The 13,396-nt window shown below is 42.3% G+C and overlaps 1 protein-coding gene and 1 long non-coding RNA gene across 5 annotated transcripts in view; one reads left to right on the forward strand and one right to left on the reverse strand.

Moving 5' to 3' along the window:
• Nucleotides 1–4,280: 4,280 nt before the first annotated feature.
• On the reverse strand, nucleotides 4,281–7,263 carry LOC116217642. The gene is made up of 3 exons (XR_004162338.1): nucleotides 6,739–7,263; nucleotides 6,115–6,194; nucleotides 4,281–5,209 (listed from the first exon to the last, which is right to left on the reverse strand). It is a non-coding gene; the product is annotated as an uncharacterized LOC116217642 (long non-coding RNA).
• Nucleotides 6,238–13,396, forward strand: part of P2RY8 (P2Y receptor family member 8) — a 29,990-nt gene continuing 22,831 nt past the window's right edge. Inside the window, exons 1-2 of one of the 4 annotated variants that reach the window (XM_010727192.3) lie at nucleotides 6,238–6,435; nucleotides 10,027–10,249. The gene's annotated coding sequence lies outside the window, so the exon portion shown is untranslated. Of the gene's footprint in view, nucleotides 6,436–7,294; nucleotides 8,136–10,026; nucleotides 10,250–13,396 lie in introns of those variants that run through there. The other 3 variants (XM_003203116.4, XM_010727207.3, XM_010727215.3) reach the window with 3 other exon arrangements.

Consider the following 13,396-nt stretch of genomic DNA (forward strand, 5'->3'; position numbering starts at 1 on the left):
ATCTGGCTAAAGTGATAAAGGATAATAAAAAAGGCTTCTTCAAGTATGTTAACAGCAAAAGGAAAACTAGAGAGAATGTGGGCCCCTTACTAAGTGAGGGGGGGGTTCTGGTAACGGGGGATGCTGAGAAGGCAGAGATACTGAATGCCTTCTTTACTTCCGTCTTCAGTGAAAAGGCTCTCCCGCAGGAATCCCACACCCTGGAGGTTAGTGAGAGGGTCTGGGGAATGGGAGACTTTCCTTTAGTCAGGAAAGAGGACGTGCGTGAGCGCCTAGGCAGTACTAAGGTCCACAAGTCCATGGGACCTGATGGGGTGCATCCACGTGTGCTGAGAGAGCTGGCGGAGGTCATTGCCGAACCGCTCTCCATCATTTTTGAGAGGTCTTGGATAACAGGGGAGGTCCCTGAAGACTGGAGGATAGCCAATGTCACTCCGGTCTTCAAAAAGGGCAAGAAGGAAGATCTGGGTAATTATAGGCCAGTCAGCATCACCTCTGTCCCTGGAAAGGTGATGGAACAGCTTGTGCTGGATACCATCTCCAGACAACTGGGAGAAAAGGAGGTTATCAGGAGTAGTCAGCATGGGTTCACCAAGGGGAGGTCGTGCTCAACTAACTTGGTGGCCTTCATGATGCTGTCACATGCTGGGTGGATGGGGGAAGAGCAGTAGATGTAGTCTACCTTGATTTTAGAAAGGCATTTGATACTGTCTCCCACGACATCCTTATAACAAAGCTGAGGAAGTGTGGGATAGACAAGTGGACAGTGAGGTGGGTTGAGAACTGGCTGACTGGCAGAGCGCAAAGGGTCATCGTTGGTGGTGCAGAGTCTGGCTGGAGACGTGTAACCAGTGGTGTCCCTCAGGGGTCTGTGCTGGGTCTGGTCTTGTTCAACATCTTCATCAATGACCTTGATGAGGGGATAGTGGCCACCCTCAGCAAGTTTGCTGATGATGCGAAGTTGGGAGGATTGGCTGACACGCCTGAAGGCTGTGCTGCCATTCAGCGAGACCTGGACAGGCTGGAGAGCTGGGCAGTAAGAAACCGGATGAGGTTCAACAAAAGCAAGTGTAGGGTCTTACACCTAGGGAGGAAGAATTGCATGCACCAATACAGGCTGGGGGATGAGCTGCTGGAGAGGAGCTCTGCAGAGAGGGACCTGGGCGTCCTGGTGGACGACAGGTTGGCCATGAGCCAGCAGTGTGCCCTCGTGGCCAAAAAGGCCAATGGCATTCTGGGGTGCATTAAGAAGAGCGTGTCCAACAGGTCGAGGGAGGTGATCCTCCCCCTCTACTCTGCCCTGGTAAGGCCTCATTTGGAGTACTGTGTCCAGTTCTGGGCTCCCCAGTACAAAAAAGACAGGGATCTCTTGGAAAGAGTCCAGCGGAGGGCCACAAAGATAGTGAAGGGCCTGGAGCATCTCCCCTATGAAGAAAGGCTAAGTGAACTGGGTCTGTTTAGCCTTGAGAAAAGACAACTGAGAGGGGACCTGATCCAGGTTTATAAATATCTGAGGTGTGGCGGCCATAGCGGTGAGGCCAGTCTCTTTTCAGTGGTACGTGGAGACAGGAAGAGGGGAAACAGACATAAGCTGCAGCACAGGAAGTTTCGCACGAATGTGCGTAAGAACTTCTTCACGGTGAGGGTGACGGAGCACTGGAACAGGCTGCCCAGGGAGGTTGTGGAGTCTCCTTCTCTGGAGATATTCAAGTCTCGCCTGGACGCCTACCTGTGCGACCTGGTGTAGGGAACCTGCTTTGGCAGGGGGGTTGGTCTCGATGATCTCTAGAGGTCCCTTCCAACGCCTACAATTCTGTGATTCTGTGATTCTGTGATTCATCCTCCACCAGCCTGTTCACACTCCCATACTGCTCTGCTTACAGATCTGCCCCCCATACCTTCACTCTCTCTTTGCCTCCTAATACATGTAGAATCATAGAATCATAGAATTCTAGAATTGTTTGAGTTGGAAGAGACCCTAAAAGTTCATCTAATTCAGCTCCTCTGCAATGAACAGAGACATCCACAGCTAGATCAGGTTGCTCAGCCTTGTCTGGCTTGACCTTAAATGTCTTCAGGAATGGGCCCCCCACAACCTCTCTGAACAACCTGTTCCACTGACTCCCCACCCTTATTGTAAAAAACTTATTTCTTGTATGCAGTCTATATCTCCCCTCTTTCAATTTGGAAGCATTTGCACTTGTCCTATCATAACAGACCCTGCTAAAGAGTATGTCCCCTTCTTACTCAAAGCCCCCTTTAGATACTGAAAGGGCACTATCAAATCTCTCTGGAGCCCTCTTTTCTACAGGCTGAACAGTCCCTCATAAGGAACAGTTGCTATGCTATGTAGTGATGGGGTCAAGAAAGCCAAGGCACAAATGGAACTGGACTAGGTCCCTCTGGATGGCATCCTGTGCCTCAGGCATGTTGACCACACCACGCAGCTTGGTGTCATTCACAAACTTGTTGAGGGTGCACTCAATCCCACTATCAATGTCACTGATGAAGACATTAAACAATTTTTGTTCCAGTACAGTCCCCTTCTCCTTGTCCGTTGTTACCAGATTGCCTGTATTGTTCACTTGAGGCGGGGTATGCCCTTCTGGATTTTCCTTTTCTAGTTTATATACTTGTAGAATCCCTTCTTGTTATTCTTTGCACCCTTTGCCAAGTCCAGTTTCAGACCAGGAGCATCGCTATACTGTCCCTGTTTCCACTGCCTGTGCATTTTCTTCTTGTTATCCAGTTTGACCAGCGGGTTGCAGTGCAGCCATGCTGCCCTCTTGCCTTCCTTTCCTGACTTCCTACACCTGGGAATGTAGTGCTCTTGTTCCCTAAGGAAAGTTCATTTAAACATATGCCAACTCTGCTCCCTCCCTTGTCCTTGAGGGCAATTTCCCTAACTCCCTGAACAGCTTCTGGCTGTCAATAGTCACATTCTAGCCGTGGGAATCATCCCACTAGGTCTTAGTGATGGCAACTATGCCACAGGTTTCTAGAACTAGGCCTTCAGGAAGAGTGTGATGTCAGTTTGCCTTTCTCATATTTATTGATATCACAGCTAGCATCCTGCTACATGCTCCAGTTGTCAGGTCTCCCTCTCTTTATGTTGACTGCCAGGCTGCAGGGGGATGCAAAATACTGTACATTTGTTGCTCTGGGAATAAATAAACACATTTAGCCTTTGTGCAGCTCCCCAGTATTTCTTTTTGCTCTATTTTTGTATAGGACTTTGTTATGCCTTGTGGCCGGGAACCCTCAGTGCCTTGATCAAATCAAATCCCCTTTCACGTATTCTTCCTCTGGGCACCAGAGCCAGAGGCACATTCAGGTCACCCTCAAGGCTGGTGCAGATTCACGCTAGAGGAAGCTCACTGCAATGTCAGAATAATTAGAAGCTTTCTAACATCATAAAAAAATAATAATCATCATTAACAGAGTCATCTTAAGTGTCTTTCAGGAACAAAAATCACACCCCTGTCTCCCTGGAGAATATAGTCAAAGTGTAGATTCATACCAACAGTGGAAGGAACACAAATATTCATAAACCGAGATGGCTTCAGGGCAGGCTTGCAAGATGAACTCTTGACCTTACTTAGCTCAGTAAGGTGACTATGGGCTTGCAGAGGGCTGCAAAGTCACCCAAAGAAAACTGATCTATAAAAATCTACAGCATCACTCATAGTCATTTTGAAAGACATGATCAATTTTCAGAGTAATGATTTCGTAGCAGCTAATTGCTTGCTCAGGAAACCTGAATATGGACAAATGGATTCTCTCAAATAGCCTATCTTGAAACAATAATAATAGTAATTATAGTAATAATAATAGTAACACTCATTATAACGTGTAATACTATAGGATCACTGCATTTCATATTTTTTTTACCAAAAGTATATGCTGATTATTTTTTTTCTGAAAGTACCTTTCAGCATTTGTAGAGGGGAAAGATTTTTTTAAAAATGCAGTGAATAAGAGTTTGAGATATTTTGCACCTTTAGGGATCAAAAAATAGAAATGGAGCTCCCCTCTTTCTAACCCCCTATGTTTAAAATGAAAGCAGACTTTTTAAAAAATAACTGAGGAAACAGACCAGATTTAATTAATTTTTAGGATATCTCATTCAATATTTTTTGCATACTTTGAGGTTGTGAGACTGAAACTCCTTCCTGTTTACCTGCAGGCTCATGGTGAGAAGTGAGTCTGACAGCTGACACGGACAAACAGTTAATTCAGTTTTTTTATATGAAAGTGGAGGAGTCAAGGCAAGAGGAACTTGAGTCTGTTCTGCAGCCACATTTAATATAAAAATCTCAGATGTTTCTGCATATGAAGCAATATAATAAATAGCCCTAGCTTGAGGAATCACCTGCTTACAATGAAAACCATCATCTTTGGGGCAAGGTGTGAAAGAATTAACACTGAGGGCAGATCGCACTCCTTGGTGCCTCATGGGAGCATGCATCATGAGTTGCTACTACTGGAGATAATGCATGTGAAGGACTTTATTTGTTTATTTTAGAAAACAATTTCAATACAAATTATGCAAATGTATATATATATCAAAAGGAAGTCTTATTCACTGTTAAACTCTCAGATAAGTAATCCTATACATTCCTGTTTCTCATCATTGCCCATATCCAAGTTGCCTGGGATGGCTAGCTCTGATGTAGATCCAGAGTGTGAGTGTCCAGGGCCTGGTGAGACAATCCCACCCTTTCCTTGGATAATTGTTCTCTGGGGGAGGAAGCCCCACAGTGTCTGCCTGTCTGGAGGAACCTCAGTCCTGTCCAACACACATACAGAAGAACCCCATTTCTTGAAACCCACCACCCATCAAGAGCTGGACAAGGATTAGCTCTGATAATTGTTACTGAAGTGATTGATGTCGTTCATACAGTGCATCTCCCATGGAAAATCTCTGGAGCAGTCTCGCTGATACTTCAAGTCCGTTTGATCTGTTCAACTTTAATGAGAAGAATGGACTAGATCCATACATAACAGTATTTCTGTGGGCTTTAGACATGTTTTATGCAGAATATTATTTATCCTTGGAGCAGCATTCAAATCTGTGTTTCATCCTCAGCAACCTCCTCATTAGACCCTCCTCTTTGTGCAAACAGGAAGGTGTGAGCATCTGATGCAAGAGAGAGCCTTATCCTTCCCACTAGAGGAAATGCTGCGGTTTGCAGGCTCAGGTATTGCCCTGTGAGGTGTACAAAACATAGATTTAGTTCTTCTCAAAGAAAAAAAACCTGAACCAATCTGTCTGAGTGCTTTAGCTATGAAACTGTCATGCAAAAGTGCATGCTGATGAGATTTCTATTCTCTCTTCCTCTACCAACACCCCAAATGCAGTGAATGACATTTCTCTCACCCACAGTGTTTTTAAACAAAACTACACATGCCTAGGTGAGGAGACTTCAAAGCTGAGGAAAGGGCATGCATGTGTGTCCAGGACTTGCTTTCTAAATCATAAGAAAAGGAGAAGGGTTCTGTGTTCCATATTGTTGGAAGTGTTTTCTTCCTTGGGCTGCAGATTTCAGGTGAGGGGAATACACTTTAGTGTCCTGATTGCCTCCCTGACCTGCAAGGAGAGATCCCAAGTGCCACTTCATCTTCAGTGTGGGAGTACCCCAATGATGGTGTGTGTTCCTGGAGAGACTGGCCCTTACTAGCTCCCAGGCCAGTGGTTTTATGTAATGCTCAGACTCAGAAATGCCTTTCACCTGAACAGGTACATACAGCCAAGGGAGTAGGGCTCATGGAGCAGAAGGTTTTTATGTACAGAAGACCTAATTTCTGGTGTTGCAGCATGCCCAACTTTCACCTAGAGACCCTGTGTGCATAAAAGTATCTCGGACTATATATGCACCAAAGGCATGTCCAGACTGCAACGGACACTGCTCTCCAAATAACAGCATTTTCTGGTTTTTGTTTTTTGGTTTTTGTCTTACTCTGCTGGGTGACACAGCGCAAGACATGCTGAGAATATTGCTTTAAGCTTCTAAAACTGAGAGTTAGCTGCTTAAGACATTACTCAGTCATTTCTACACCTCATCACATAAGCTTCACACAACAGTAAAATGTGTAAACAGTAAACTTTGTTACAGTTATGCAGAAGATGCTGTAAATTCTCTCTTCCATGGAGGTGATCAGAGACATCTTCTCTAGACACCTGCATATTCTCACTGTGAAACAGAAATCAAGTGTAGAGCATGGCATTAGTTACCAGGTTGCAGTGGAGGGTAGGATGGATTTTTTGCTGTACTTGAAAAAGTGAAGACAGCAAGGAAGGAGTTAATCGTTACAAAATACAGAGGTCATTTCCTGAGCCCTGTGGTTGGATGAATGCAAACTTTCAACTATTTCTAATTCTTCTCTGGCATTTAAGAGGCTTTCAATGTGCACTCAATGTACATCTCAGATCAGGTAAGGACTACAGCTTTTCATTTCTTGATTGCTTTTTACAAAATTGATTTTTAGTGGAGTTAAACTCAGCCAAGGCTGATTTTCTCACCCTCCTATTATTTGCATCCAAAGGGAGAACAAAGTTCCTTGCATCTAAGAAGTGCATGTGTGTCTTTGTCCCAGATGACTGTGAGCATTACTAATAAAGTAAATACTGTGTAGGTTAATAAGAGAGCAACAACAATGAAGAAGTTAGGCTACTGTTTGTCAGAAGACAGAATGATTGCAGCAAATACTGCAGTAAAAGAGAAAGAAGACTCTTACCGCCAGTTTTAAGGAGTTCTCTCCGCAACTGTGACCGAAATAAGGGATTTTCAGGTGTATGGTTTGCTTTAGCAGAAGGCAGTAAAAATCTTAATGTTTCTTCAGTGCTTTTTTTTAAAAGGAGGAAGAGTGAGCTGCTACATGCTGTTTGGAAAAAAAAAAGAAAAAAAATATCAACAAGTTTGGGCTAGTTTGATTTGTAAAACTTTATCTGATAACTATTTTTAGCTATTGCAGAGTCACATATTATAGTCATCCTGAGACTGTTCCTGAGGTTTGCAGCAACTGAACATACACACAGAAGTGACTGTAGAAGCATATCATAAGAAGATGTAGCTTTATCAGAGTCTTCTGATGCACAAAAACTATGCTCAGACAGAGTGGCACCAGAAGGAAGTCTCATAACAGAGTGCACTCTTGCATACTGCATTTGTTGTCTCTTAATAGATGGGAAGAGACTATTTGTGTGAAGGTTTTTTTAATAGTTTAGACACAAACATAAAATAGCCTGTGTAAGGCAGTTATTGTAAATGAGTGCTGTCACTGGTTGCTGCAGAAGGTGACATGCTGAGAGGATCACCGAGTGAAGTAATATACTGGAGAATCAGTTCTTTGGCATTTACTGTTTTAAATAATTCTTTTTGCTTGTAATCAGTTTTAATGTTTGGGTGTCAGCTCCTTGACTGTACTCAGTGTCTGGTAAAAACAATTTTTGGATTTTATGCATAATGATTGGGACAATGCAACCACTTTATCTTCTGAAAGTATTTGTTAGCTTCAGAAATGTAAGTTCCATCAAATTTTGGACTTTGTTTCTAAATCATCAGCAGCCTTCAAACTCTGTAATGAAACTTACCCTTAAAATATCCTGTGAAACAGAGACATTTTGTCACTGAACTTGAATGAACCTAATCTCAGCTGACACCAGACTTCTGTCCTGGTTTTCCCAGAATATATGATCTGATCAAGAATCCCAGTTCTTCCATTGCAAACAGCTGTAGGTTAGTTTAGACACGACCAGGAGGATGTCATCATGCTGCTAGGGAAGAGGCTACAGCATGGGGAGAAGCATTTTCATCAGCTTAGTTGTATCTGAATATCACTGCTAAGCAGTTTGAGGTTCCTTACAGTTGTACATGACCTTAGCTGGTAAACAGTTGTAATCTACGATCTATACTGAAACACATCACTACTAATACTGCACATTGCTAGATGAAAGCTGTCTAAAGTATGCCTACCCGTCCCATGGTCACATTTCACAGTTACTGCGTAGGCATAGCTTGAGTGAAAATACGCAGCAGCTTTGTGGGAGGAAAATGAACTGAACACAGGAATTGCCTGTCACCAGAGAGCAGATTCCCTGCTGCTTCTGCCTCCAGATTTCAGCATCACTTCAGGTACATTTATTGAAAATGTTTTATTCCCCTTTTGCACTGTGGGTTTGAGTCCCACTCTGATGCATCTGTCCGTGCAGATAATTTTGTTCTCACTAATGGCTGTGTAAGTGCATAAAACAGGGGGTCAGCTTAAATGTTTCTAAATGCTTTCAGCATTCTCCTTGACCTTCAGCATCTTTTGCATGGAAATAGAGTGTACCTCTCAGCTGTTTGTCAGAAGCAGGCATACATTGCATGTAGTGCCATAACAGGATGGAAAATAAACAGCATAAGTTTACCTTTTATGGTAAATGTAGTCACCTCCATTATCTGCTGGCTTCTTGTTGAGTGGCTGGAGGGAAGAAACCCAGCATGCCACAATCTAGCCTCAAGAGGTTACTGTGTGGTGGGCTTTCTGTCCTGCTTGAAAGTGAAGAGACACGAGGACCATTTCTCAAGGCATTTAAGTGATGCAGTGGTGTTTTGCACATCTGCTGTAGCCTTACAATTCTACTTCATATTTACATAGTTTCCATGTTAAAACTGCTTTTGAAGCAGAAGTCCAAGGTGCTTTACCACTGACAACTAATGTTTGCAAAGCCTCCAAATAGACAACTGACATTTTTATACCAGACATGTTTTCTGACACCATTCTTACTTTTCAGAGTATATAATAATCTTAAAAATTGATCTTTTCTTTGGGAAAAAAAAAAAGAAGATTTTGTAGAAATAGGACACACTTGATTTGTACATCAAAATTTTCCTGATAAAATTAGTTCATTTTATAAGTAAATATTGTTGGGACTATGCTTTGGGCTCATTTTCTCTTACAGACAGATCTTTATATTCTGGTTGAAATTGGAAAGAAAAGTCGGTGTTCTGTTTGGGATTACTATTTATTTACATACAGAAAATCTGAAAGGGACTTTTAAATGAACCGTTGGGGTCATGATTGTTAGATAAGTTTAGAACAGTTAGTCATAGAATCATAGAATCATAGAATCATAGAATCATAGAATAGCTTGGATTGAAGAGACCTCAAGGATCATGAAGCTCAACCCCCCTGCTGCAGACAGGGCCACCAACCTCCACATTTAATACTAGACCAGGCTGCCCAGGGTAATATAATCCATTTTTTGTCTACACTTAGTTGCTAATCACTGAGAAATATCCCACAGGCTTAACACGCGGAATTTGGTAATGTCAATTTGATCTGCTCACTCTTCATACATTTTTCATGAGTTCTGACTGAAATTTTCCACTGCTAGTCTTATTTCTCAGTGTTGCACTGAAATATAAGTATGTTGAGTGTCTAACTAAGAATAAGAACACAGAGGGTGAGTGAGAGAGCTTGTATATTCTTCATGTAGTAGCTCCTCTTTTCAAATGAATACTAGCCATCAGAGAATGTAAAGGAGAGATTTTCTCAGAATCAGAGATTGATGAGAAACCAAGAGTTCTCCAGGCCAGTGCACATACCTCTAAGCCGTTTTCATAAGGAGTGGTATGTTTTTGTCATATTTTTACACTACTGCATGAAGAATTCATGCTCAACAGCTGGTGAATTGAAGTAATTTTACCATGAGGTCCTTGCTCTTGTAGTTCCTTTTTAGGTCTTGAAATAACATGAGATATTATGCACCAATACGGTCATGATGAAGCAGCTAGGTGCACCTGATCCACATCACACCTCACTCAATAAGAAAAGAAAATATAAAGTTACCAAAAAGTATGTGCCCTTTTATCTTCCCTTCTTCAGATATGCATATGATGTATCTTTAGCAATCAAGCACAGATAGCTATACAGCTAATGAACTGTGTTTTATGAGAGGCAGTGTCATTAGTGCTTGCCACTAATTGGCATCTTTAAACAACTGATTTTTAAAAGGTTTTACTTTGGTCCTTTCTACAGCTCTTACTCAGAGAGGAAATTTGATCTGCTATAGCACGGAAACATCAGCAGTGACCATGGCGAGACAAATTCCTTAGGGAACTGCCTGTAAGTCTGATCAACACTTAAGATGAAAAGTGTTGCATATTCTTTGACAGGATGTTACATGCAGAGTTTAGCTATATAAGGCAATTTCTGAGGCAATAAGGGAATATTCAGGAACACGAGTTTCTGCCGTGAGCAGGTGAGTAAGCACAAAGAAAGGAATTACCTTGTAAAGATTGTTTTGTTGTTTTGTTTTTTTTTTCCACTATATGTTCACAAAGATATGGTTAGTTGTTGAGATTCTCTAAAATGTGCCAAATGAAATGCTGTTATCCCAGAATCCTGGGTACACTAAGTAGACCCCATTTCTGTACTACAGTGATTCAGCAGCTGAAGGTTGGGAAAAGGAGCCTTTTGCGCTTTTATTATTTCTCCTTGTAACAGTTGGCAGTAGGGGGAGGAGGGGAAATCCTCCTGGAGTACGGGGCAAGAGGTAGGATAGGAGATCACGGACAACAGGAATTGAAATGCTGAGGGAAAGGAAAAAAAAATACAGGGGGAAAGCTAGAAATCCAGAATTGAGGGAGATGAGGATGGATGTATCTGGATGGCAGCTAATTGAGGAGAAGGAAATACTCACTCTGGGTTACATGCTACATGTAACTAGGTTGTAGAGGACAGAAAGATGTGATCCTCTCAGCTCATTTATTCAAATACTCTGGAGAAAAAAAAAAAAAAAGAAAGAAGAAAAAAAGAAAGAAAGAAAAAAAGAAAGAAAGAAAGAGAAGAAATATCCATGCCACAGAAACCTAAAAAGGAACCTCCAAGGCAAAGTAGGTTTGCCTGCACCCTCTAGTGGTCTAAACAGAAATGACATTTTCACTTGACATCTTCAGTAATACTACCATTTGTTGGAATCAGTCAAACTTTGTTCCTCAGCCAATCTGACACATCTGTAACAACTGTTCCCAGCCTCTGAAACAGGTTGGCTGCATCCAAACTCCTTTTTTCTGGAATGATCTTTCGTCTATGATAACTCCTAAAGTTAAGAGAGTATTAATTTGTGTGAATCAAAATTGTAACAAAATTATAATCATAGAAGCATAGAATATCCCCAGGTGGAAGAGGCCCACAGGCATCATCGAGTCCAACTCGATGCACGCGGGACCACCTAAAAAACAAATCCTGTGCCTGGGAGCAATGTCCAGACACTTCCTGTTCCATGCCCATCGCCCTGTGGTGCAGCCCCTTTCCCTAACCCCCAGCTGCCCCTCCCCTGACAGCTCCATGCCGTTCCCTCGGGCCCTGTGGCTGTCCCACGGAGCAGAGCTCAGCGCTGCCCCTCCGCTCCCTGTGAGGAGCTGCAGCCGCCATCAGGCCTCCCTCAATTCCTCTGCTCTGCGCTGAGCACACCGAGAGGCCTCAGCCGCTCCTCCTATATCTTGCTGTCCGGGCCATTCACCATCTTAATAGCTCTCCTTTTGACGCTCTCTAATAGTTTTATGTCCATATTCTCATATGTGGTCCCCAAACCTGCACAGTGGGAGCAGGACATCCCCACTCCTCGCTGGATGTCAGTGCTGGGCTGCTGCTGTCAGCTTGCCATCAGCCAGAATCCCCTGACCCCCTCCAGCCTCTATTCCCCCAGTCTGTACATATAGCCAGGGTTACCCAGTCCCAGGTGCAGAATCTGGCACTCGCTTTTGTTAGAGTTCAAAAGGTTGGTGATGGCTCAGCTCTTTAATCTATTAGTTTGTAACCACACAAGGAAGTGAATTTCATAGCCTGAGCCCAAGTTTTGACAGAGTTTGATTTACTAATATTGACTTAGATTCAGTGTAGTAGCAACTTCTTTGTGTATATGGAAGATGGTACATCCCTCAATCATATAAGTATGGATAGAACAGAAAAAAATAACATAAAAAATCAAACAGTCACTCATTTAGAGGGAGACTATAGCATGTAAAAGCCCTTACGTGACTGCTGCTGAAGGACACATATTGACTGGAGGTAGGACTGCAGGAAGAAATGGGAGTAACTTTGTGATTTTGATGCTTGAGTGATGTTCTGGGAAATCAGATTCTGTCACTGATTCTGCTTGAAAGTCTTGGGTGATGCTGAGAGTAAACAGATGCATAAAAATACCTGAAATTAAGCTGAGTTGAAACTTTATAGCTTCAGCCCAAGTGGAGACAATTCTCACACAGTCACTGACTACAGTCCCTAATAGTCACTTCTTATAACATAAAATAGCAGTACTTAGGATACTTAAGGGCAAGTACAGAGAGATATCCATTTGCAATTATAGGGCAACGGGTTTTGACAGGACTGAGAGAGCCGGTCACGTGCCAGGAAGGAGCATGCTTGAAGTATGTAATTAAAATTGTTTTTTCTTATAAATACAAATGCTTTCTTTTCAAGTACATGTAATTCTTCTTCTAGGGCACTTTCCTAGGATAAAGATGCAACACATTCAGTGCTCTCTTTGGAAAGTATTAAAAACCTTGACCATTTCCTTCCTTAAAAGTATACAAACTACCACTCTTAGGGCTGATTTGCACTTGACCAGTTGAAATTGCAACCTTGATGGACAAGGAAGCAGTGGTCATTGGACAAAAGAGGAGCAGATGCCTGAAATATGGTCAGCTAGAAGACAAAATAGCTGATCTCTAATTTTGTTTTCCAAAGTACTGTTTCACATTCAGTAGTCATTGGATAATCCCAGTCTAAAGAGTAGCAATCAGATTATGACCAATCTTTTATGGATAACTTCCCCTGTGTTTTAGACTAGGGAATACCATGCCCTCCTGCATGGTGCTTTCATATTTCCCTATGCAGTCATGTCAATATATTTTTTATTGCGCATCTTTTACATGAAATACAGGCTGTACACAGCCATTTCATGGTTAAAGCAATCTCTTGCTCAGATAACAATTTCCATGGTGAGACATGGTAGGCAACCTGGGGCTCTGTTTCCTGACCATAACCGCTAGTGTGTCATTTAGAAAGTGAAGGAAGTGTTTCTTTTCTGTCAGTCATCTTAAAAGACTATAACAAATAATAATCATTTTCCAGAAATAAAAGGAAACAGATAATCTTTAAAAAAGTATTCACAAATAGGTTGAAGGCTTAGGTATTCAAGTAATCTTCCTAAAGAAGAGAGGGTATTTCTGGGAAACTCACCAAGATTTTGTTCCAAGTTGTCATGTAGTCTGTTCAGTGTGAAACTACATCAGTCTGAGTGCTGAGTTCATGCTGTCCCTAACCATCTTACTATTTCGCATCCCATTCTGAGACAAGTAAATCACAGAAACAAAGAATCACATGTCAGGGATTGGAAAGGACC

Source organism: Meleagris gallopavo, chromosome 1, assembly GCF_000146605.3.
Source record: "Meleagris gallopavo isolate NT-WF06-2002-E0010 breed Aviagen turkey brand Nicholas breeding stock chromosome 1, Turkey_5.1, whole genome shotgun sequence".
In the NCBI taxonomy this organism is placed as follows: domain Eukaryota; kingdom Metazoa; phylum Chordata; class Aves; order Galliformes; family Phasianidae; genus Meleagris; species Meleagris gallopavo.